This window comes from Bicyclus anynana, chromosome 16, assembly GCF_947172395.1.
Source record: "Bicyclus anynana chromosome 16, ilBicAnyn1.1, whole genome shotgun sequence".
NCBI classification, from domain to species: Eukaryota; Metazoa; Arthropoda; class Insecta; order Lepidoptera; family Nymphalidae; genus Bicyclus; species Bicyclus anynana.
In genome coordinates, this window is record NC_069098.1 from 9,977,982 (window position 1) to 10,004,484 (window position 26,503).

Consider the following 26,503-nt stretch of genomic DNA (forward strand, 5'->3'; position numbering starts at 1 on the left):
CGGCTGATAATGATGATGATTATAATCTAAATCTCCCGCGACTTCGCCAAAAACTCTTTGCAAATCCTTGCTGACTTCGATTCAAGGAAAAGAAGTAGAAATCCATGCAAGTCAGACATGCCACAAAAAAATTTTCAAAGCGAAAAATGGTACTGGCTAAGCACTAGATTATTTAAAGAGTGAGATAACATCAAGAGTCAAGCGAGCCGTAACCTGTCTCTAATGTGGAAGCAAAAACTCTGATAAAAACTCTATACTTGAATCGTCACGTCATTTTAAAACATCGTCTTCAGCCTGTCTTGGCAATTAGCATTACACGAGTGAATAAAAACAGTTAGTCGGCGCCGGAGCAGTATGAGCTTTTTTCTTCTTCAATACATATATAAATAAAACTATAAATGTCTGTCTGTAATTTAAAAATAATTGTGTTTTCTCAAGTGTTCATAAAGTTATTTACACGATGCTAAAACTTTTTTTTAAAGTTTTGTCTGTGTATTTGTTTTTGGGGCTAATCTCTGCAACCGCTAAGCCGATTTAAATGACACTTTCAATGGAAGAAAGAGAAAATTATCGAGCAATATATAGGCTACTTTGTATTCCTCCGGAATTTACGTGGGAAAAACGTCGTCTACCAATAAGTATCGCTCCAGTAGATATGAACAAAACATTACCTGTATTTTCTACTAGCCGACACCACGCGGTTTCTCCCAAGTAGTTCCCATTCCCCTGGGAATACAGGGATAAAATATAGCAATTGTTACTCGCTTAGTAGAAATCACGCGGACAAAGTCGCCAGGATCAGCGAGTTACTTAATACCCAGCTTAAGTTTCATTAGTTGTTGCAACAATGTTGCAGGCAGGTTGTTTCCGTGCTCATGTTTAAGGATCACGTTTTTTTGCGGACGAAAATTCACTCTGAACACACTACCGCGAAGATTTTATTTGTGGATTTTAATAAACTCTTGTCATTAAATAAAAAAAATATAATTGTTAACTCCTCGGAAACGGCTGGATCTATTTTTACGAAATGTTGTGTAGGCTTATCGGGTAAGGTTTATCTTCGTGTGTGAAATCTGCCAATCCGCATTAGGCCAGCGTGGTGGACTATTGGCCTTACCCATCTCATTCTGAGAGGATACTAGAGCTCAGCAGTGAGCCGAATATGAGTTGATAAAGAAACGAAACGATATCGGGTAAGTCTGTGAATAGTCCATCTATTTTTCATACCCCTAAATGCGTGACCACAAAATAATTTGTATAAGTCAAAGTTGCTGGTTCAGTTATTATATTATACAGATCTTCATTGTAGCTATTTCTGCGTTTAAAATTGCCCGTTCATATGTTTTTATGCCAATGCTAATCGCCCTAAAGGCGCGTTTGTAATAGTTCTACAAAAAAAGCTAAAGACAGCCTTTATATGCCCGAGAGCCTCGTGACTGCTGGAACATTACCGTGACTCTCGCAGTAATAAGCCCGCGAGTTAAGGTCCGTTTATATCTACAGACATTTAGCGTGCCAGACACGTGCCGTGCCAGACAAAATAATATTCTTCTATACAGTATTTATTAACGTATTTACATCTATCGTAACGCAGTACCGCGCCCGGCCAGTATTCCCGAAAATAATATTTTGTCTATGTGGTTCATGTCTGTTGAATCCTTTTCATGAAACCAGAACTAAAATTGACAGCGCCTTACACAACTGACAATAAGAGCGCCATTACCAAATGACAATGAGCACCATTAAGACATAAGCGCCGCGTCTGGGGGACTTCTTTCATGATAAGGACTATAAGTGTCTCTAGCTACCTGCTGGGCAATGTGAATAGACGGTGTCTGTGGGTGTCTGCCACGCTACTTGTCTGTGACGCACTGTGTCTGTAGATATAAACGGACCTTTAAGCGTAATTGCATAAAATCACTTTTGTTGGAATTTCGCTTGCTCAAACCGCGGTGGGTCTTTCTCTTACGGGGAAAAAAGGGCTTTTGTTATGGCCAAACTGCCTTATATTATACCAATTAAAATAACTGGTCTTCAATATTGAAATACACACAAGACTGTATCTATTTATGAACGAAGTAAAAAGGTAGATGAGTATTTACTTACAAACAGTAAGTTATTGAAAATTAATAGCCCAAGCCCCAACTGTTATTTTAAGCTAAGCAGAGCAATAGACAGCGACATTATCAGCGAGTAACATAGGTTATATTTTATACCTCTATTCCTAAGGGAACGGGAACTACACGAGTAGAACCGCTGGGCGTCGCTAATATTTACCTGCACAATGTACCTAATATAGAAAAACGTTTTACGTGTAAGCCACTAAACCGATTTTAAGAATTATTTCAGCAATGGAAAGCTATGATATCCGCGAGCAATATAAACTATTTATATCCCTGTATTCCTGTGAGAACGGGAAATACGTGAATAAAAAAACCACAGCGTACGTATAATATTTATCTGTACAATGTACCTAATATAGCTAGATATAGTTACGCTTTTATGTCTAAGCCACTAAATCTATTTTAAAAATTATTTCACCAATGTAAAGCTACGTTATCCGCGAGTAATATAGGCTATATTGTATCCCCGTATTCCTGTGAGAATACAGGGATGAAAATAGCGTATATTACTCTAGGCGCGTCGTTAATATTTACCTTTTTACCATGGATAAGTTCTTTCAAATAAAAAATAACTTACTTTATACAATTTTATCTTCAAACTCACTGATAATGTACTTATTTTAAATTTTATTCACGTAACTGCTGCATTCATATTAAAATCATCATCATCATCATCATATCAGCCGATGGACGTCCACTGCAGGACATAGGCCTTTTGTAGGGACTTCCAAACATCACGATACTGAGCCGCCTGCATCCAGCGAATCCCTGCGACTCGTTTGATGTCGTCAGTCCACCTGGTTGGTGGGGGGTCGGCCAACACTGCGCTTACTAGTGCGGGGTCGCCATTCCAGCACTTTGGGACCCCAACGTCCATCGGCTCTTCGAACTATGTCCCCCGCCCATTGCCACTTCAGCTTCGCAACTCGTTGAGCTATGTCGGTGACTTTGGTTCATATTAAAATACGAAAGTAATATCATAGTACGTGTAGAAAGCAATAAATCCTTATCTCCTGATAACCGGGCATTCCTATTCGCTTCTTAATACCGCGCTTACATCACACTGATTCAATGTAATTCGTGTTTTATGCTAATACGTCAACATCAATTTGAATATGAAAACGAAACTTGAGGAACACAGTAGTATGCGCGCTGGATTTACAAGACGGGAGGTCCTGGGTTCGAGCCCGGGCTTGGCCGATTGAGGTTTTCTTAATTGGTCCAGGTCTGGCTGGTGGGAGGCTTCGGCCGTGGCTAGTTACCACCCTACCGGCAAAGACGTACCGCCAAGCGATTAAGCGTTGTAAAAAATTCAAAAAATTCAAAATTCATTTATTTCAAGTAGGCTCAGTTTACAAGCACTTTTGATACGTCAGTTGACTATTTGTAAATAACAGTTGCTCTTTTAAAAAAGAAACCGGAAGGACTGTGGATTTTCATCCTCCTAACAAGTTAGCCCGCTTCCATCTTAGATTGCATCATCACTTACAGGTGAGATTGTAGTCAAGGGCTAACTTGTAAAGAATAAAAAAAATACTGCGTACTAAATACGAGTGTTTTGTACCTCAACGCGTACCGTGTTTCAAATTCCCTGAAATGTACGTTTAAAGCTATGATTACACTTTCGCGTGATTCAACCGCACGAACGTCGATAGTATAATGTGTTCACGTCCAAAAGGTATTCACATGTCTAACCGCAGCCCTACAATTTGTGATCGATTGGGGTATAACGCACCGCCGCAACATTGTGGCACATTTTCGTTGTACGGTTACCATTGGTGTTTTTATGTGGCGGTTTTATTTTTAACTAGCGGACCCGGTGAAGTTTCGCTTTGACTTGCACTTCACTTTGATGTGCACTTCTTCCCTATTCCTACCCTACCCTTACCCTACTCCTACCCTGCCCTGCCTACCCACCCTACCCTGCTTCTGATTTAATTTGTCACAAAAAATGTGATAAATGATAACCGATTTTGTGCAAACTTCACTTACTTAACTAAATAGTCTGAACAAAGCCATAGGTGAGCCCGTTCTTGAGTTCTAAAATTACAACGAAAAGTGGCATTGATTTTTATACATTAGTAAATTACATATCTTGGAAAAATCATAGACAACATAAAAAGACATGAACGCAAGCGTTAATGGTAGTCATAAACAGCATTTGACAGGATGGATCATGGACAACCATATGGACAACAAATGTTTGACAGGTTCTAAACAAAGTAACATTTATGGAAAACTGTTCATCTTTCATAATTATCTATTCGATGAGTTTTCATTGTTTTAAAGATGTATTCTGTTATTCTTGGCGAAGACAAATCCAACGAATCAAAAACCATGAAAATCGGTCCAGCAGATCTCGAGTTATAAGTGTTGTAACAAACCCGACTTTCTTTTATGTATATAGATGTCAGCGCAACAGTCAATGGATTGCATACATTTCAAGATTATCGGTGTTGAAATATTGCAACAAAACATATGATTAGTGGAACCTCACGGTAGGGCATGACTCACGTATTTCCGCACGCGACCCAACTGTCAATAAATGCACGTGAACAAATAAAGCGAATATGAAACAAATATTTCAATATTTGTATTCATTCACGCTTGAACATAATAACAAATTATATAATTACGGAATTGAGAGTGTATTAACCGTGACCGTACATCTTTTGGAACCGATTTGGAAATTCTTTTATCAATAGAAAGCTACGTTATTTGTGAGTGTCATGGGCTATAATTCATAGCGTATAATTCATAGGGGCGTCTGTAAGTCTGTTAAAGAGGTGAACAATGTACTCCTTATCGTCTTTTTATTACGAAAATTCCGATAAAATTCCTTACGGACGGGATGAATGCTTAGTCTTATATTTTTTGAGTAAATTCCTGAAACTTTTGAAGGTTTCTACGCGGTATCATATATGGAAAGCTATTTCAGTACTTAATAAGTCCTAAAATAACCAGAGCTTGGAATCAAACCCTGTACGCCTTGCTTGCGAGTGAGACGTATTTTGTGAAGACAAATAGGACTTGACAAATAGAATAGGGACTGGGGCTGATTGGACGATGGGGACGATTGGTCGGTCATTTTGTCTATTTCTCTACACGCGATAATATGTCGTTGGTCGCATTCTATGCATACAGGACCTCTAATTTTACACAACATATGTATATATTATATGAAAATGAAATGAAGACAATAAAAATGCATACCTACCTACTTTAACATTAAAAATGAGATAAGTTCGTCAGTCTGTCACGTTTTCATGACTAAACCGCTAAAACGATTTAGATGAATTTTGGTATACAGATAAAACTACAGCTAACAATAAATGACGGAATTATCGCTGGACATACATAAAAAAAAATACATACAGCCGAACGTAATACCTCCTCCTTTTTTGAAGTCGGTTAAAAAGACAAGATATTATAATCCACAGAGAATATAACCTCTTTGCTTTTATCCCAAAAATCCATATATTTTCCGCGGGATTTGTGAAAATTTTCCCAACAGAATTGCGGGCGTCCGCTTGTGTAAATATAATGCTCAGTTTAATATTAACTACATACATTATTCGTCGTAATAGATACAAAACTCGTTCTGCAAAACCTAACGCGCAACGGAAATAGGTGCAACTGGAAGCATTACATTAAACGAAGCCTCATTCTAAAACCGGTACTGTATTTAAAAAAACAAGACAAGTCCTATTTAACCGACTTTATAAAGGAAGTTCTGTATTCGATCTGTATGTAATATTATGTCTACTATTTTCACAAAACTATACTTATCCAAATTGGGCATTATTTATATAGATAAATCTTTATAAATATTTTTTACAGAATATTTGCCATGTCTTATATAAATATGACCAATAATTCCAGTCCCCACCAACAAATTGGAAAAGACTATTAGGAGTGGATATTGACAATAATCCAGGGATCGGAGATCGAACCACGATATCTCGGAGATAATATTTATTTTAAGTGTTAGTTATTGGTATAAGGAATCCATTCATTATTGCTTGAAAATACTTAATTGTTTTTTTTTTTTATTCTTTACAAGTTAGCCCTCGACTACAATCTCACCTGTGTGTATGATCACGTAAGATGTAAGCGAGCAAACTTGATATGAGTAGGATGAAAATCCACATTTATTGAATAGAAGCAGGCGACACTACGCGAAACTTAATAATTAATTCACTTATATTGCGAAAAACCGACGAATCCAAGCGTTGACACCACCCAGACCCGTCAAAAACAATCAAGGGTTATTCTTTTTCTTTTTTTATTTATTCTTTACAAGTTAGCCCTTGATTACAATCTCACCTGATGGTAAGTGACGATGCAATCTAAGATGGAAGCGGGCTAACTTGATAGGAGGAGGATGAAAGTCCACATCCTTTTCGGTTTCTACACGACATCGTACCGGAACGCTAAATCGCTTGGCGGTACGTCTTTGTCAGTAGGGTGGTAACTAGCCACGGCCGAAGCCTCCCACCAGCCAGACCTGGACCAATTAAAGTGATCTCGTAAGATGGAAGCGAGCTAACTTGATATGAGTAGGATGAAAATCCACATTTATTGAATAGAAGCAGGCGACACTACGCAGAAGTTAACAATTCACTTATATTGCGGAAAATCGACAAATCCAAGCGTTGCCACCACCCAGACCCATTAAAACCCTCAAGGGTTATTCGCTGCTAATAAAATTGACAGACATTCCAGTGGCATCATGATGCAACGGCAGTTCTGTTTATGTACATTTTAATTAACACCTGTCTACATTGAAGGGAAACTAAAAAAAAACTAGTTAGTAAGTAAATATAAAAATGTTCAGGTGTTTGGTACGTGCCATGTCATTCTTGAACTCAATTGCACCTTTGTTACATTTAAGGTCACTTGTTTGACAGCATATTAGCGTAAGGACCACGCCCATAATGAGTACATTGATCTTTAACGTAAAATGGTGGTTTTCTATTATTACTATACAGGGAATCCGCAATAATATGTATTTATATGTATACTAAACTATTATGATACTTAAGCTAAAATACCGTATTTTAAGCCGTGATAGCCCAATGGATATGACCTCTGCCTTCGATTCCGGAGGGTGTGGGTTCGAATCCGGTCCCGGGCATGCACCTCCAACTTTCAGTTGTGTGCATTTTAAGAAATTAAATATCACGTGTCTCAAACGGTGAAGGAAAACATCGTGAGGAAACCTGCATACCAGAGAATTTTCTTAATTCTCTGCGTGTGTGAAGTCTGTCAATCCGCATTGGGCCAGCGTGGTGGACTAAGGCCTAATCCCTCTCATTCTGAGAGGAGGCTCGAGCCCAGCAGTGAGCCGAATATGGGTTGATAACGACGTCTGTATTTTAGCTTAAGTATCATAATAGTTTAGTATAGTTGTTTAAGGTATAGAAATTATTACAGTAAATTGTGTATTTCCGCACCAGTCATGATTTAAAATATTAATATTGTAAATAAATTTTAAACTTTAGTTTTAGACAGTTGCATGCGGTGTTTACCTATAAATAGATTTGCATTTTATCTTTCTGCTTCTTGCATTTATGTTTAATAATTGTATTATTTGTATGTCTGTTTGTAGACCAAATAAGAGAAAAAATAATAATAATAATATCAGCTTAATGAGTCACTGCAAAGCGAACTATCAATCCGTATAGGAGGGGACTTGCAGATCTTTTTTTCACTTTACTCAATGACTAGTTAGACTTACTGGCCTATACACTATTTTATTATTAACCTATTTAAATAAATATCAAATCAATCGTAAAATGTCATTTACCTGCTGTTTGTACCAGTAAGCACCGGATGACATTTTTACATAGAATCTCAATTTCGTATATGTGAAAGATAGTGAATTAGCCTGCAGCTGGCCTATTCAGTAAAAACCTTCCTAATATTAAAACTATAAACTAGCGGACACACGCGACTTCTTCCGCATGAACTTACCCCTATGCTACTATCCTACTACTACTACTACCTATCCTATCCCTGTTCTACCTCTACCCTGCCCCTACCCTATATATGTTTCGTAGGCACGTAACGTATCTAATACCATCAAATCATTGACATCACACAATTATCTTGCTCTTGGTAGCGAAATCCTAAGTATTAAGCACGGGAAATAAAAAACTTTTGTCAGCCATAATTCATTATTAACTTCAGCAAAACTGCTTCCACCAAAAATTTCTAATTGTTAATTTAAGTAAATAAATATTGCACCTAATATTGGACTACAATTTCGGTCTCATAAATAAGGCCTTGCCATAAGATGAAGAAAATTATTGTTGAAGGCATATTTTATAAATTAAGTGCCCCGTTTAAAAACCATTAAATTGTTTGTAACACCTGCGATGCGTTTCGGCCTCGTGGTCCCAGGCGTATAATAGTTTTTAAGAGATTTACTACGAGGTTACGGCCTTATTTATTTTATGGGACTACGCCATACAAAACTAGTTTGTCGGTACTAGAATGCCGGCACACACTTTATGTAACTTGACCTCAAAACGCGTAGTTCTAATGCTTCTAACACACGACACACAAAATATTTTAAAACTAAGGGATTTGTATTTAAATGTTCATTAAATTTTTTCTTGTAATATTAATATACGAGTAGGTACGTATGTACTGCTAAAAGACAATAATATACTTTAGCTACAATGACGATTATCATCTAAATTTTTTTAAAAGAATTTCATCTGAAGCAAAGCTGACATATTCGGATAAGCTACGCTAACATATTCGGTGAATATATAACATAGATGGAGAAGGTTCTCAAACCTTCTCTAGAAAATCAACAAAGAAACCATGGTGTTTATTCATAACTATCTGACGCCGCGCGGTTTCACCCGCGTGGTTCTCGTTACCGTAGGAATACGGGGATAAAATATCCCTATAGCCTTCCTCGATAAATGGGCTATCTAAGACTGAAAGAATTTTTCAAATGAGACCAGTAGTTCCTGAGATTAGCGCGTTCAATCAAACAAACAAACAAACAAACTCTTCAGCTTTATAATATTAGTATAGATAGGTACACGGGCGGCAATACAGACTAAACAAACTACCCAAGTAACTATTACAAAGAAACAAACACAGAACGTTAAACTAATAAAATCTCTCTTTTGCGTATATGATTAAAAAGCCGAAGTTATTTTAATTTCTTTAACAGAATAACATCACATAGACATTCCCTGGCCCATAATACAAGCACAGGCCAACCGTACGACCGTGTGTATAGTTTCGCTAGTTTCCGTTCACACAACCAAATACGGGCTAATTGAAGATAATCTAATGTTTGGTCGTTGCGTTTGCTAAGAAACTTGGTTACACACATAAATTGCTCGAAGTCTCGAATACATTTGCCGTTTCCTATAAGGAATTGGGGCCATTGGCCTGATACAAACCATTTACAACCAGACTGATTACTTCAAATGGATGTTGTCATTAATTATACTACTTTTGGCTTGCATTTTAATGACTGTCTACACTAGAAAATAAAACATACAAATTATTTAAAGCATCTTATAATATTTGTTTGACTTTGGAATATAATATTGGTAATTCTACATGTGTGACCACAGAAGCGGTGGGCGGACGATATAATTGCGACAGCCGGGAAAAGCTTGATGACAATAGCGCGGGAAAGAGAGAAATGGAAGAAATTGGAGGAGGCCTATACCCTACCAAGGGATTCCTATAATTAATACAATTGTAAAAATGTAACAAATTAACTAAATATTACTAACATAGAATTAAGAAAATATATAATATTTTGTAATTAGGTTAAGTTTTATAGGAAATAAAAGGCTTTATTATTATTATTATTATTATTAATTCTACATGTCCTAATGGTAAGCTGAATTCCCCGAATTCGTTTAACATTTACTGATTTTATAAATTGTATCATACTATGAAATTGCAATGTAAAACCACAAATAAACTATAAATAATTAGAGAATAAGTCTTTACGAAACAAGCCTATACCTATTTATATATAGATAGATCTGTCAGATAAAAGAAATCGCCAAATTATAAATATATATTCAAAATCAATTTCGCATTATGTATCTTTAACATAACACGAAGCGAAATTCAAACATTTTTTGCAGTATTACATTTAACGTGCCATTTTTCATTAAGTATATGAAGTATAAACATAAACGCACATACAACAAACATATTTATAATTTTGTTATAACGCCCATACAAATTTAACCACATCTCTCAGCGACGACGTTATTCTTTCGTTAGTATGGTGCGTTTTTAGCGATCCATGGCAGCGTCGTAAAGTTGACTCTTTAAAGCTCTGAAAGTCATCGCAGATATCCTGTTATTTCTACAAAATTGCTTTACTATATTAGCATACTCTTAATTAAAACACTTGTTATTAAGATAAAGAGGTATGTCTGGCTACGCAAGCTATTGTAGATCATGAACTTAGATGACCGTACGTGAAATATACCAAGACACTAAACAATCTATCGCCTTGATAATTGGCTACAAATCGTTGCCTTCCTGACTAGCATAGATCGTAAGATTGTAACAATGCAACCTACTTAAGTCTATGTAAATAAAGTACCTACATTCGTTCATGTTCGGTTCAATGTTACTGTTGATATAGATCGCGTGACATTAATGTTTACGCAACTGGTAAGAATATTAACCAAACACAGTTTCTAAAGCTAATTTGAGTTTAATATAGGTAGCTACGTAGTAAGCTTTTAGGGAACTTTGTTTTGAAACAAGTTTATTACGAAACACACTCAGGTTTATTATTTTGCGTTCACGAAGTTGCTTATTATCATAAACATGTCACGTCTGCATATATAATTAGCATTAATCAGAGGAGATGAATGACACAAAAAATCATTGCATTCTTTGATTTACATTAACATGAATTTTACTATCAATGACATTAGAATGAAATAAAAAATATCTTAAATTTGCGTTTAGTGATTTATAAAAATATCTATTATTAAACAGAAAATGTAGAAATAGAAATCTATGCTAATATTATAAAGCTAAAGAGTTTGTTTGTTTGTTTACTTGAACGCGCTAATCTCAGGAACTTTTATTTTTTTATTCTTTACAAGTTAGCCCTTGACTACAGTCTCACCTAATGGTAAGTGATGATGCAGTCTAAGATGGAAGCGGGCTAACGTGTTAGGAAGAATATGAAAATCCACACCCCTTTCGGTTTCTACACGGCATCGTACCGTAAATCGCTTTGCCTTTGCCGGTAGGGTGGTAACTAGCCACGGCCGAAGCCTCCCACCAGCCAAAACTAAAACTACTGAAAAACAAACAAAACTACTGGTCCGATTTGATAAATGTTTTCAGTGTTAGATAATAGCCCATTTAAGTATATTAAGTATCCCCGTATTCCTAGGGGAACGGGAAACACGCGAGTGAAACATGTTATTATGAAAATTACTGGTTAAGTTAAATTGATTTTTTGTATTTCTTGAAAAGTCTTTAGAAATATTTCTAGTTTAGCTATAGACTATAATGGGACTTTTAGACCCAACGCAGTGAACGTGGAAAGCTTAGAACCGAAAATCAATAAACACTATCACCTAAATTACATTAAAATTCAAAACGTATATCCATTGGAACAAATCGATAATAAAGCCACGTGATAAAAGTAAGCCAACATTTCGTATTTCCAGATTCAGGTCCAATCCAAGTCGGAGCCGTTCCTTTTCAATCTTTTCTCCGCATTCAACTCCAAGAACCATTGTTGGTGGCGCATTGTGGGATCGAGATAGCCGCCACAATGGCGCAACTATTAAATGTTGCCATTAACCGAAACAATCCACAATGGCACGTGAGAGGCATGGGAGACTTTTTCTATTTCAATATAAAATGCAAGGAACAAAACGTTACTCTTTCGGATATATATAACAACTATATTATATAATGCCGGACGCACACGCTTGCCAAACCGCAACAATCATCACGATTTCAAATATGATAAAGAATTTGACTCGATGCGTACATAGGTTTGCAACTGTTTCCAGACCTAAGCAAATTTGATAAGCCGACCCGATCGGGTGTTGGTCGTTTTTCGCAAATCAAAGAAAAGGGAAGATGACAGTTTTTTAAATTGTATATAAATTAAGAGTATGCTAATAGTTAAGCAATTTCGTTAAAGTAACAGGGTATCTGCGATCATTACTATCGGAGCTACAGGGATTTAAAGGGTCAGATTTGCGGATTCCTGAAAAACGGCCCATACAAAATGGTACGAATTAACGTTACGTTAGATTTGTATGGGCGTTCAAACAAAATTACTAATAGGTATCTTTGTTATTTGTGCCTTTACGTTTATATATTGAAAAAAGTCACATTTAATGTAAGGAAGCTAAAACTGTATGAATTTTCATATAATTACGATAAAAGATTTTTATTAGATTTTGAAATTTTATAATCTTATTTATTTTGCAAATATCCAGTCAATCTTTGCTTTTTATGTATAAATTAGTTAACATTGACCTTATTTACCCGAATGTATCATAAAAATCAATATATTCAAACCTAGTCATCATCCCCATTTCAAATTATAACGCAACCAATTACGACGCAATTTCATGAAGTACCTGTGATTATAATTAGGTTATTCTGGTGTTGAAAAAGTAACTAGGTAAGAATGTATGGTAACATAAAGGTAAACAAACGTCTTCGTCGATATATTTTAGTTTTCTTTCACTTATTTTCTTGTTTTTATAGGAAAAATTCTCATTACTCGAGTCAATTGGTCACCACATTGGTCGTATTTACACTAGCTTTAGCTGCACACATTTGTAAAGGATTGGAGTTTGCGGAAAGTTCCAAATATGTAATGTCGGCATAATTAAATAGTATATTTTATTCGGGTTATGCTTATTACCGATGTATTTTGGTTAAAATAGTGAATAACAGACATATGAGATTTAACTGTAATCTAGCGAACAAAATCTGTAACTACGCAACCAACCTAGATTAAGCCAATAAGTACTTAATACAATTATTGATTCTAATTAAGATTGAAAACTGGGTCGGAAAACGCATCAATCTTCATTATTACCACGCGAAAAGATTTAAATTTTAATATATGAAGAATTGCATAGTCAGGCTTATCTTCATACCAAAATGTGAGCTGAAAATGAATTCGAGTTGGTACGGCTAATGAAAATTATGTTTAAGTTGTAATTACTGCATCATCCTTAACAAGCGAAATTCAGCAACGTGTAAAATCTCGTTAGCATGCACTTTAAACTAGCACAAACCTTTGTTAAATATTAAGGACTAAATATTAAAATATAATATTGTAAAGAAGCAATTTTGCCCAAGGTTAGGTGTTTAAAGATAGTATTCTAGGTAATAAAAAGAAAATTCTATTTAAAAACAGTATACGGAACATCTAATAAGGTAATAAGTATTATTATGTACAGGGCAGTGAGATTTATAAAAAGAATAACAATAATAATTAATGAAGATTGTGAGTCTAATAAGGAAAAGGAACACAATACGCCCGGCACGTGTTTTGACGTGGGTGCTGTTTTTTGTCGTAATGAGAAACAAATAAAAAATACTGTTTTTTCGGTAATCACAGAGAATCGCATAGTTATTTATGCCACTGTCATATAATGAGGGTCATTGTAGTACGAGTGATCTATCTGCAACGATTCGAAGTCGCATTGCAGAAATGACAGAACGAGTGCTACAATGTCTAGTTACGTGAAGTGGCATACAATACTTTTTCTACGTCCATGATAAAAGAAATAAAAGAATTAACAATACTTAGTAAATAAGCAATATATAATTGGCGTTGGGCATGGCCTCCTCGGTTTTAAATCGGCTTAGCCTCCTAGATTTTGTCTAAGGAAGCCTGAAATGTAGCCAATGCCATGGAACTACTAGTACTAGTAACACTATTTGAAAATTAAAATAAAGATTTATAGCACGGTTTACCCGTGTGGTACTTAGTGATATAGTTTGGGGTTTTATAATGAGTAGAAGTAGAAAAATAATTTCAACGTCTCGACCTACGTTCCCATATTCGGCTCACTGTTGAGCTCAAGTCTCCTCTAGAAATGAGAGAATGGAAAGGGTTAAAAAAGTCACTAAAACCGATGGCTTTACGTGCTCTCCGAAACACGAGGGTGTAATTACCAGTTTCCCAACTCTCAAGTTGAAAATTTGCACTGAAAACTTCTAGAAAGCTCAGTAGCTCATAGCCGACCCAGGATTTCGTGTTCTGAAACCTACCCACAGGAATAAAGAGGCAATTAGCATTTCAGTACGGCGCAACATACATGTATGTAACCTTTTGTGTAGCAAACCAGTTTTACCATACAAAGACATGTATTTTTAAATGGTGACAGAGTAACGAATATTAAGTTGCTTATTCAAATACCATGTAAAGTATCGACGGCAATTATTTTAATACGGCTAATTATTAATAGTTATCTCATTGTCATTAACACGGTGATATCTTTACAGATTTTAGCATATATTATGCTGAATACCTTTCAGATGATGCCATAAGGAAAACCATTGAAAGTATAGTTTTAAATTCGTTGTTATACCTAACGTTATGCTCAACCTCTCGTGTTTTTGGAACGCCATTAATTGTATAGCAGGTATGCTCAACTTAATAAATGTTTTTAATACATTTTACACAGGTAAGACAAAGCCTTGAGAAATTGCTTATAAATCAATATATCCAACCCTATAAAAAGTACAGAAGTCCTTTTCATCATCATCTATAAAAAGTACTTCTGTACTTTTTATAGATGATGATGAAAAGGATGATGATAAATAAATAACTATTCTGAAGTTTTTACATGCTTGATGATTAAGCCTAGTTAAAAGTGTGTCAGATTTATTTAATTTTAAACGGAAATAGTAAGTTATTTATTAGAGAAATTGTGATAAGTTTTTGTAGAAAGAAAACTGCCAGTTTCTGGTTGAAACAGGTCTAAAATTTAAGTCAAAAAGACCTCACCAAGCTACTACTAAATTCATTCATCAGAGTTTCCTTTATAATCGGATGATCTGACACTTGCCGATTCATAAAACAGGTTCTCCGGACCCATCCACTTGATCTTGCGTGTTGGCCAACTTTCACGAGATTCCACACAGGCTTCCACATCGGTGAGACCATCTAAGAGTATATTCAGACTAGTATCTAACGCAGATTTGTGCTTTTTCTTTTCTTTATTCAATGACATTTTTTGCCGCAATTCACGATAATAGTACGTATTATGAACGTCATACAGGCGACTGTCGCCGTACCCATGTTATCTGAAAACACTTTAGACGATGCAGTTTAAAATGGGAATGGACTCTGAGGAGTTAATTCTACCCAATACCTATGATTATTATTTCTACGCGGCATCTTACGGGAATGCTAAATCGCTATACGTACGTCTTTTTGAGCTTTTTTCTCTAAGACATATTGTAAGGCTTAGCTTCTAAAGCTTGGGCTAGAGACCAACCTACCGGTAAAGATATGAAACCTCAATAATTTGTGGTTATGTGGCTGGACTCGACAATGACAGGTCAGGATTCCAGCCATTCCCGTTGGACTATTGTCATATCCACCCCAAACACTGTATACACTACTAGTAATGCAAATTGCAATTTCTCTCGTATATTTGTTTACTTAAATAAGAGATGAAAGTCTGACATTTTTCTATCAGGTAATAGTTACAAGTATATAGACTGTATCGGTAAAATATAAAATATATCATAATCATCATTAGCAACCCATTTTCGGCTAACTGTTAAGCAAGAGTCCCCTCTCAGAATGAGAGGGGTTGGGCCAATAGTCCACCACGCTGGCCCAATGCGGATTGGCAGACTTCACACGCAGAGATATTAGAAAATTCTCAGGTATGCAGGTTTCCTCTGGATGTTTTTCCTTCACCGTTTGAGACACGTGATATTTAATTTCTTAAAATGCACATAACTGAAAGGTTGGAGATGCATGCTCTGAATCGAAGGCGGAGGTCATTCATATTCACTTGACTATCACTCTCGGCTATAAAATATATAATGGATTTAAAAAGGGATGAAAGTTTACACCAAGTTTCACGTGGACAAAGTCGTCTGCTACTATAGACTGGTAATCATTTATTCAACTTCATAACAATGACTGCCTCACTTCGAAACTCAGAAACACTCTCAAATAGCATCATCGCATAAAACACTAAAGTACAATATTGCATTGAGAATAAAAAGCTTTCTATTCACTCTCAAAGTGACTATTTACATAGCTCGGTACCCATCCATTGTGGAGACTGAATAATGCTATCCAGAAATGTCGCATTCGGGAATAGCAATTTCGTGTAAAGATGCTCTTACAAAACAGAGCTCTAGGTAGGGTCGATTTGTCAAAGCAAATATTACTACATTTATTTGTATGAGCACTTGATATTAATAAATGTAAAACTAGTGCTGTTTTTGTGCTTCGAAGAAGTTTGCGAAGTGTCTGTGTTTAGCTGTTTTACTTTACAACGCTTAAACCGTATAACTAGACCGGTCAAATTAGACATTAAAATATGAGTAAAGCTAAATAAGACCCATGGAATAGGCCTACTGGGGAAACCACGTCAAAAAAACGCGTACACTACCTTATAGGTGGCGTGGAAACATACTATGGACATTACAACTTTTTGAATTGTAATATCTCAAAAACGGAGGTTCGTAAGAAAAAAAGTACAATACATTTTTTGAAGATAATTTTAGGATCTACAATTTTGTCTAAAGTATTTTTATGATAAAACTTACCGTTTTGCTGAAAATCGCGGAAAATGTCATGGTTTTTTTTTCTAATTTTATTTTTAATTATATTTTAAACAATCTTACTGATTTTCAGTTTGGTGGAAAATGTAACTTCAAATGTCTAAATTGACCGGACTAAACTACGTTTGGTGGTATGAGTATTACAACCATAGATTGAATTTTGAACAAGAAAATACCTCTTATAGTGATTTTTCTGTTCACCGTATTCTTCTAAAATATTAACCATATTTAATATCGTGCTTAGTAGTAAGATAAGACTTAGTTTTGAGAAACATTTCTATAATATCTTTTAGCAAAGTTACTATTGAGCGTTCATTTCAACAAAATATGTTCTCATCTGCTATAAGTTAATCGGAATTAAAAGATATCTTATGTAAAAGCTCTCTTACAATTCGCAAGCGACAGGGTTACGGGGTCGTACCGCCTGAGGCATTACTTTTTTCTCCTGTAATTTCAACTGTTCACACGTTTGACCCAAAAGGCGTATAACTTGAAGTATTTTTTACATTTTCCTTTATTTATTTAATGTGAAATAATAGAATTTCCAAGGGTTCTTCTTTGTGCTTTGTATGTACCAGAAAAATTGAAAAGTAATTGGAGGAAGGATTATTACCAACAAAATAATTTTGTTGGTAATAATCTTAATTTAAATAAGAATATATTAATTAACCTACCTACTCAAAATTAAATATTATTAACAGATATGCGACGGGTTCCGTTCAATCTCGAGTTCTATAGAAGGCAAAAAGGCCTAGGGAATAATCGGTTTATTTTTGTAGTATCCGCAAAAAAACACCAAATCCAAGCGACAAAAATCTTCTGGTTTCGTAGTAAAACCTACGTTGGTACGTAGATACGTACGTAGATGGCTAGGATTACTTATCATGTGCTGTTAATATTCAAAAATGTGTCTGATAAAATCAGCTGATGGCTAGGATTACTTATCAGTAAAACTCGAATCCCACGCGGACGTTTTCTCGGCCGTCCGCTAGACTAATTTAAAAAGGAAGTTACCAAAATTTCTTGCTTATAACGCCACGATCTATCCTACACTTTGTTGTAAACAGTAGAACTATGTTAATTCGCACAAAAACCATTCTCCCAGCACTCCGCATAGTCTCTCGCGACACAAATGTCACGGCCGCCTTACGCCTGAATTACACCGCGTTTTCACTTGTTCACCTTTTAAGTTTAACAAAGATATATTGCTAAGGATGCGATACCTATAATAGATCAGGCGCTGTGAGGATGGGAGTGTGCAAAAGTCAAAGACCGCATTCTGTTTACAGTTTTGAACTCAGACGAGCATGCAGACTACGAATCTGTATGTTGCCAAGAGGTTTCTTGTTTCATTTTTTTGTTATACCCTTTGGTGAGGAATGTATGGATTGAACTAATGCTTTTTCTTCCAAATATTCGACAAGCCTGTGCTAGAAGCGGGACCATAATTAGATATTCCAATGGGAACGGAATCAGCTTTTACCCCAGTAACCCTTGGTAACACCTTAACTAGGGCCGAACTCAAATTCGAAAAGATATTGCAGCTTTATTAAGGACTAACAAAATCTTGCGGTTTTGCCCGCGTAGTTCCCATTCCCGTGGGAACACGTGGATAAAATATAGCTTATATTACTCCCTGGTAATGTAGCTTTCCATTTGTGAAAGATTTTGTCCAATCGGTCCTGTAATTTCAGAGCCTATCTATACTAATATTTTCAAGCTGAAGAATTTGTTTGTTTGTTTGAACCCGCTGATCTCAAGAATTACTGGTCCGATTTGAAAAATTATTTCAGTGTTAGGTAGCCCATTTATCGAGAAAGGCTATAGGCTATATATTATTCCCGTATTCTTACGGGAACGGGAACCACGCGGGTGAATAGGCGCGGTGTCAGCTAGTTCAATATAAACAACCAAACTATCAGCTTTATAATATCAAGCAGTATTACTAGTAGTTTGATTCGATATTCACAAAACAACCTACAAATAATTTTAATTACACTTTTTACATCACTCAACCGTTAAGCAATTAAAAGCCCATTCAACCCAATGAAGTAGGTTCGCTTTTCTTAATAAAACTCTTTATGCATTCCACTCGTAGTGTCGTACGAACGTCGCTCGTTTATACATGCAACGCGTTGATGTTCTTATAAGGAAGATTCACTTGCGTTCTTATGGGTAGTTATGGGGGGTTTATCAATACTCATGAGTTGACAGCGTTTTCCAACGTTTTTATTTCGGCATACGCTAAAAAGGAAAGCGAATCGAACCATAACCATGTCTGATGCAAAAGAAAATTATTAAGTAACCCTTTTTATTATTTTAAGTTTCCTGGTAATAATTATGTCGTCGGTATCAACCCATATACGGCTCACTGCTGAGCTCGAGTCTCCTCTCAGCATGAGAGGGGTTAGGCCAATAGTCCACCACGCTGGCCCAATGCGGATTGGCAGACTTCACACACGCAGAGAATTAAGAAATTCTCTGGTATGCAGGTTTCCTCACGATGTTTTCCTTCACCGATTGAGACACGTGATATTTAATTTCTTAAAATGCACACAACTGAAAAGTTGGAGGTGCATGCCCCGGACCGGATTCGAACCCACACTCTCCGAAATCGGAGGCAGAGGTCATATCCACTGGGCTATCACGGCTCTCAATAATTATGTAGTAAGTATATATTGAAATGTTTTTTAAAGTCACTTTGTGGAGAGGCCCACAAGGCAAAGGAGGCAGAGGAAGGCCATTATCGAGGTGAGAAGAAACAAATAAAAAAGCAGCTGGCCCATGTTGGTACCAAATAGCACAGGACAGAGACAATTGGACATCTTTGGAGGAGGCCTTCACCTATTCTGGGGTTCTTGCGTAATATAAAATAACTACTAATGTAGTAACATATATTTAAGTAATAGTAACCAAATTAACTTAAAATAATAACATAACTCTGTAAATTTATGCAGAAAATAAAAGGCTTTTTATTTAATTTTTTATTTTAAATAGAAATCTGACATTCATTTGACTTCATTTGAACGCTTTTTAACGTCCGTTAAAAAAAATCTCGTGCGAATGAGTAAATGCGGCTTGAAAAAATTCATACATACACCTACCTGCCTACCTATATAGATACACTTCCACGTGTGTACAACATAAAAACTTTCGCCTTTATAAAATTAGTTTAATAGTAGAACCATATGTATTCTGTGGTAGAACTCAGAAATAATTATGCTTTGTACAAGTGCGAAACAGAATCAAAATTTCCGAAAATTACTACTATACCTACTCGTCTACTACAAATATACGAATTTACAAGTAATGAAAAAGTAAAACTAAGGTAGGTATAGGTACTATACTGGAGCCATACTCGAGGAGTACTGTTTACAAACAAATTAGAAATGAGGGTAGAAAACGCATGTCATTTCATAACTTTTTCATTTTAAATAATATTTTGTTTTTTATGAAATATTATTTAAAATATATTAACTATATCTAATTGTTTTAAGCTTATTAATCAAATTTATTTACATTGATATAAGAACAAGTTAATTATAATTATTATTAGGTGTGAAATGATTAGCTTTTTTTTAATTAGCGACCCTCATTTTTAATTTGTTTGTTGTTAAACAGTATTCCTCGAGTGTGGCTTTAGTATAGGTACCTATCCTACCTTAGTCTATACTTAGTATACTAACCGTTATCTATAATTTTAAGTAGGTACCTATATCATCACTGTTAACAAGTCTATGTATCAACCTAGAGTAAAAAATAATGAATAGTCTCTCTTTTCATATATTATGTAAGTAGTGGGCATCCACTGCATACATGAAAAGAGATATTCAATATTTTTTACTGGTATAAAACAAACATAGCGATACTATGGTGTACTGCCAGCTAGATACGTTACACGAAAACGAACAAGTTTTGAAGGCTGTTTCAACGACTGGGGACGACTTTTGCTTATACCAAAGGTAAGAAAAAAGGCGGTAAAAGAAACGAACGGCTACATTTTATTTAGATTCGCGACTTACGGTATTTTTTAAGAGAACTACCTACTTTGTTACATAGTAGGTAGTTCTCGTAATCTCGTAGTAGTTTTCTTTTAAATAATAATTTCCAAGGTTTTTTAACATGAGCAATATTTATTTCCTTCTCAAATTAGTCGTAAAACCTTGTATTATAAATGGTCAACAACAGTCGAAAATGCAGAGATTGAACCCAAAATCTATCTGGTTTAAATCCGACCCCATAACCAAGGAGTTATTGAAGCTATGCTATTTAGTTTAAAGGTCCATTCGAATTGAATTCCAATGGAATGTATTCAACTTGAGATATTCGTACACAATAGACAACAAACAAAAAACAACAGCCTTAACTCGACAAACCTTCAAAACATTCCAATGCCTTTTAATTCACGCAGGTAGTACGCACCTGCTGATAGGTTTAGAAACACAAAATAATCTTACAATTCACACTTTATACCATGTTCTACAAAGTTCTACTAGTTAATGCTAAATAGGTTGTAGAAAAGGCTCTGTGACAACGTGTATAACCACTTAGAAAGTTGTAGTGGGATAGTACGTACCCTGGTGTGTATTGAAGCGTATTTGTCAATCCTTTAACATTTATCACAATCCACAAACACCACAGTTGTACACAGTACAACGTTTAACAACTTTATTTCCACAGATTCGAATTTCGAACACAGCCACTAATAACGAACTTACGGTGCACAGTTCACGGCGTGATTTAAACCAGCATTCACCGAGATGAAAGCCTCAATTGGCACGTATATTAACAACCGGCGAAGGTAACACACGGCCGTCAAACGCGATGTCACTGAAACTACGCACGTTGCCTAATTGTGACGTGTTGTTCACAACATTGCTGAAAAATTAACCGTTAAATTGTATAAAACAAACGCTATGCTGCGGTGGTAAGTTGAAACTAAGTTGGGCTCGATATGAGCGAGGAAAGACCGTTGATCCAGTTGCAACGTCGGTAAAACAGTCGATGTTTTACCGACGTTCGCGCTGTGACGTAGCGCTATTCACTCGACCTCTCGTTCTCACAAACGCGATAGAGAGAGTCAGGGCTATACGACCGCGTGGTAGTGGGAGACTTTACAACCTGCGCTTGACCAGCAGAGCCTCTCAACACATCCACAGCGACAGGTGAATTGTGTGTATGTGTGCGTGTGTTGTTACTTGTTTTTTTACTTGTCTATGTGTGAAAATTTTCTCGATTGTGGCCAGCGATAAAACAGTATTTTGTTAGATGCCATTTATTCGTATCGCGACCACAGTAGCGTACCGTCAGATACACAATTAGGGATATTTTATAAACGTGAAACTTGATTAAAATTCATCGAGGTTAACAAACCGCGGGATCAGGTTTTTATTTTTAAATCGCATTCTCTTTCTTTCTAGCGTTCAACGATTTTCACGAATGCTACTTTTACTCTCGTAGATTATAAATTTTGCATTCTAATGAAACTGTTAATCAAAATAACACCGAAATCTAGATAATTAATTGATATAACGAAATACCTACTTAACATTTATTTTTTTATTCATATTCCATTTTAGTTTTTTATTTTTTTATTTATTGTTTACAAGTTAACCCTTGACCACAATCTCACCTGATGGTAAGTGATGATGCAAGCGGGCTCTTTCTTTAAATTGTAAAAATAAATGTAAGGAGGATGAAAATCTAAATCGCTTGGCGGTATGTCTTTGCCGTTAAGGTGATAACTAGCCACATCCGAAGCCTCCCACCAGCCAAACTTGGACCAGTTAAGAAAACCTTAATCGGCCCAGCCGGAGATCGAACCTAGGACCTCCGTCTTGTAAATCCATCGCGCATACCACTGCGCCACGGAGACAGTCAAACTTTACGTTATATACTTAAGCAGTGTGTTCATAAAAGAAAATGAAAATTTGTACAAGAAACAGAAATCCTAATAAAGTGGGTATTCCTAATAAGATACACCCAATTTGGGAAGAGTGCTTTCAACAATCTGTCTTTATTCTCTCATCAATCAGGAGTAAAAATAAGGATTGGTTTCCGATGTGAACGAACAATCCGACTTGTTCAAAGATTCTTGTGAAAAAAATATGACAAGTAAAATAAAGTTATTTAATCAATTTGGCCTGAAATTTTGAGAATATGTATTTTATTATTCTCTTACTCGCCATTACTAGATTTTTCACCTACAATTCTAATTTAATTTGCGTCTAGTCTAGTACGACAAAACACTTAAGGAGGTAATTTTTTTACATTTTTGCATGTTTGTTTGCAAAATTGCATGATGGTAACTGGATGGTAACATATAGCGTAAAATCGTAACAAACAGACTAATTTGCATTGAAAATTGTGATAAACAAAAAAAGAAAGATTATAGGTCATGTTCTTTTTTTATATTTCTTCACTCGTAACAAAGCTTAAAGATTGTGCTAACAGTAGACTTATAGTCGGGGATCTAACCTGGAACCTGTCGGTTTTAGTACGTTAGCAATAAAACCTTTGTGAGAACCACTTATATAATAAAGAAAGTAAATTATATAACAATAAACACTGCTACAATGGAATAATAGTGCTCATTATATTTTATTTAATTACCTATCTCGCGTTGGAACGAACTGTACGAGCTACACAGTTTCGTACGGTAAAATATTTAATATGGGAACAACTTTCGCCCATTTAGTCAAAATTGTATTAATAAACTTTCATATACGGTTACCTTGTGCATATTAGCGAGAAAGGAGTTTCTTTGTGATTAACAGGAGCGTAGCTACCACCGTATCAGCCGTCCTGCTAGCTACGCCCCTGTTTGTGTTAACAGGGACGTAGCTAGCAGGATGGCTGATGAAGTTAACATTCAGAAAATCACCGTATCAGCCGTATCAATGACGGCCCCCTAGGGCCACCGGACTACAGGGCCTCCTTACGTGCGAAACTAAAAATGAGTAAAATATAATTCACAATCTCACTTAAAACGGTGCTTCGCGGGAAAAAACCGTCAGAAATGACCAAAAGTCAAAAATTCAAAATTCATTTATTTCAAGTAGGCTCAGTTTACAAGCAGTTTTGAAACGTCAGTTGATTATTAGTAAATATTCTACCACCGGTTCGGAAGGCAGTAAAAAAAGTTATGTCTTTTTTCTTTGGTGCGCCCAATAGTTGAAAACATCCTACATTGGTCAAGTCACTGTCAAATTTATTTTAAACGAGCATTTTTGTTTCTTTTGTGAGAAATCTTTACATTTCATTTGGGCCTCGAACGAATACAGGGCCCTCCAAGGCAGGCTACGCTACTGTATTTTAACTTGAGATGTTGGAAATTAAGGGTCGTTAAATAAGAGAAATATGGAATATAGAACATCAAACGCATGAAAATGGAAATGTTAAAGTAACATTTATGTTTTCATGATGTTTGAAGGGCTTAAAGTTATAAAGCTTGCCAACCAGTAACATAACTTGAACTCATAATGTCGCTATTTGGAAGGCTGACATAAAACATTATTTTGGAAGAAAGTTATTTTATTCATTTTTGCTTACGACAGCATCTATGATTACTAAATATTTCAATCAATCAATAAATTATTTATTTGCAGATACATGCATTATATAGGTGGTCGGTAGATGTAGATGGTAAATGTATCTTGCCAATTTGGCATGCTAATTATTTATTATGTATTTAATGATTCAAATGACAATTTCACCATTTAAAACAATTTATATTTTTTTCCGAAGTCTAATATTGAAAGACTCATCATCATCATTATCAACATCATCATCATCATCATCATTATCATTAACAGCTGATGGACTCCACTGTTGGACATAGGCCTCTTGCATAGACTTCCAAACACCACTGTTTCAAGCCACCACCATCCAGCAGCTCCCTGCAACCCGCTCGATGTATTCGGTTCACCTAGTGGGAGGTCGACCAACTATGCTATGCTAACTATGCTTTCCGGTGCAAGATCGCCATTCCAGCACCCTGAGACTCCAACGTCCTGGCTTTTTATTTTTTGTTTTATTGAAGGATATTAGTTGTGAAATTAACTTGCCAACGAACAACAAAACTTGAACTTAATATTTGCATTAAAAGTGAAGACATTAAAACAAATTGAGGTTTTGTTAATATACTAGCTGACGCCGCGCGGTTTTACCCGCGTGGTTCCCGTTCCCGTAGGAATACGGGGATAATATATAGCCTATAACCTTCCTCGATAAATGGGCTATCTAGGACTGAAAGAATTTTTCAAATCGGACCAGTAGTTCCTGAGATTAGCGCGTTCAATCAAACAAACTCTTCAGCTTTATAATATTAGTATAGATTATCTTTACCGGTGAGTAGTAGACATTTTCTCCTAAGTTACTCGTATATAAAAAACCTTGATGTCTATAATCTAATATATAAAATTCTCGTGTCACAGTTTTCGTTGCCATACTCTTTATGCATATTCAGTAGGTCTGAGAATCGGCCAACATGTATTTTTCAAACCCCTAAATCGTAGGGTAAAGCAGTGGTAGGGTAGGGGTATGGTATAGGGATAGGGTAGGGGTAGGGTAGCGGTAGGGTAGTTGTAGGGTAGGGTAGGGTAGGGGTAGAGTAGAGGTAGGGTAGGGGTAGGATAGGGGTAGGAGTAGGGTAGTGTAAGAAGTGCAAATAAATAAATTAATAAGTCAAAGCGAAGCTTGAGCGGGTCCGCTAGTTACTAATAAATAAATAAATTTCATTTCATTAAGTCTGGCTATGTCTGGCTATGAAGGACACTTAATAAGAAAAAGGTCGTGTAATACAATAAACCCCAATAAATAGAAAGACGATACAGAGAATGTAGGATTCCAATATTGATGTTCTTTAGTTCGGATTTAGTAAGAACCCCCTGGCCTAATTACAAGATTGACACCCTTAGAGATTTATTACTCTCTGTGTGTGGGGAGGAACAAATAAACGAAGCAATTACGCCGAACACCTTCCTTTGCCTTTTCCAATGAGGGATTAAACAGACAACGTGCAAACAAAAATATACCCGGATTGATTTTCATTGTAGGCATCATTAACTGAGAGTGGTTTCGTGTTCTACTCATGTGTGTACTCGTATGTTTGTTTATTGTAGGAAGTATTTGGAATTTCACTGCCTCTTGGAATATTTAATAGCTGGCGGAACAGGGTGCGTGGTTCATCTCCAGGTTCAGGTCAACCGAAATAAAACTAACGGGGGTATTAAACCAACTTCAAACAAAAGAAGCATTTTTTAATGTTTGTTACCTCATAACTCATTTACGAACCAATTTTTAACCGACTTCCAAAAAGGAGGAGGTTCTACGTTCGGCTGTATGTATGTTTTTTTTTTTCTTTTTTTTTAAATTTCTTTTTTTTGTTTGAAAGAGTATACTTCCAGGTTGGTCCCATTTCATTTCAAAATAACTGAAACAGGTACGTCTTTGAAGTCGGTTTCATTTTTAAGTTAAAAAAAATCATTATTTTTCAATAGAAACCTGGACCTGGACCTATAATAAGTTTTTGACGGCCTCCGTGGCGCAGTGGTATGCGCGGT

At 35.9% G+C, this 26,503-nt stretch overlaps 1 protein-coding gene across 2 annotated transcripts in view; it reads right to left on the reverse strand.

The window, feature by feature from the left end:
* The window catches only part of LOC112048176 (apoptosis-stimulating of p53 protein 1), a 371,714-nt gene that overhangs the window by 222,892 nt on the left and 122,319 nt on the right, over window positions 1-26,503 (reverse strand). Inside the window, exon 1 of one of the 2 annotated variants that reach the window (XM_024085604.2) lies at window positions 21,517-21,921. The exons of the other annotated variant lie outside the window; for it this stretch is intronic. The gene's annotated coding sequence lies outside the window, so the exon portion shown is untranslated. Of the gene's footprint in view, window positions 1-21,516; window positions 21,922-26,503 lie in introns of those variants that run through there. 2 annotated transcript variants of the gene reach the window in all.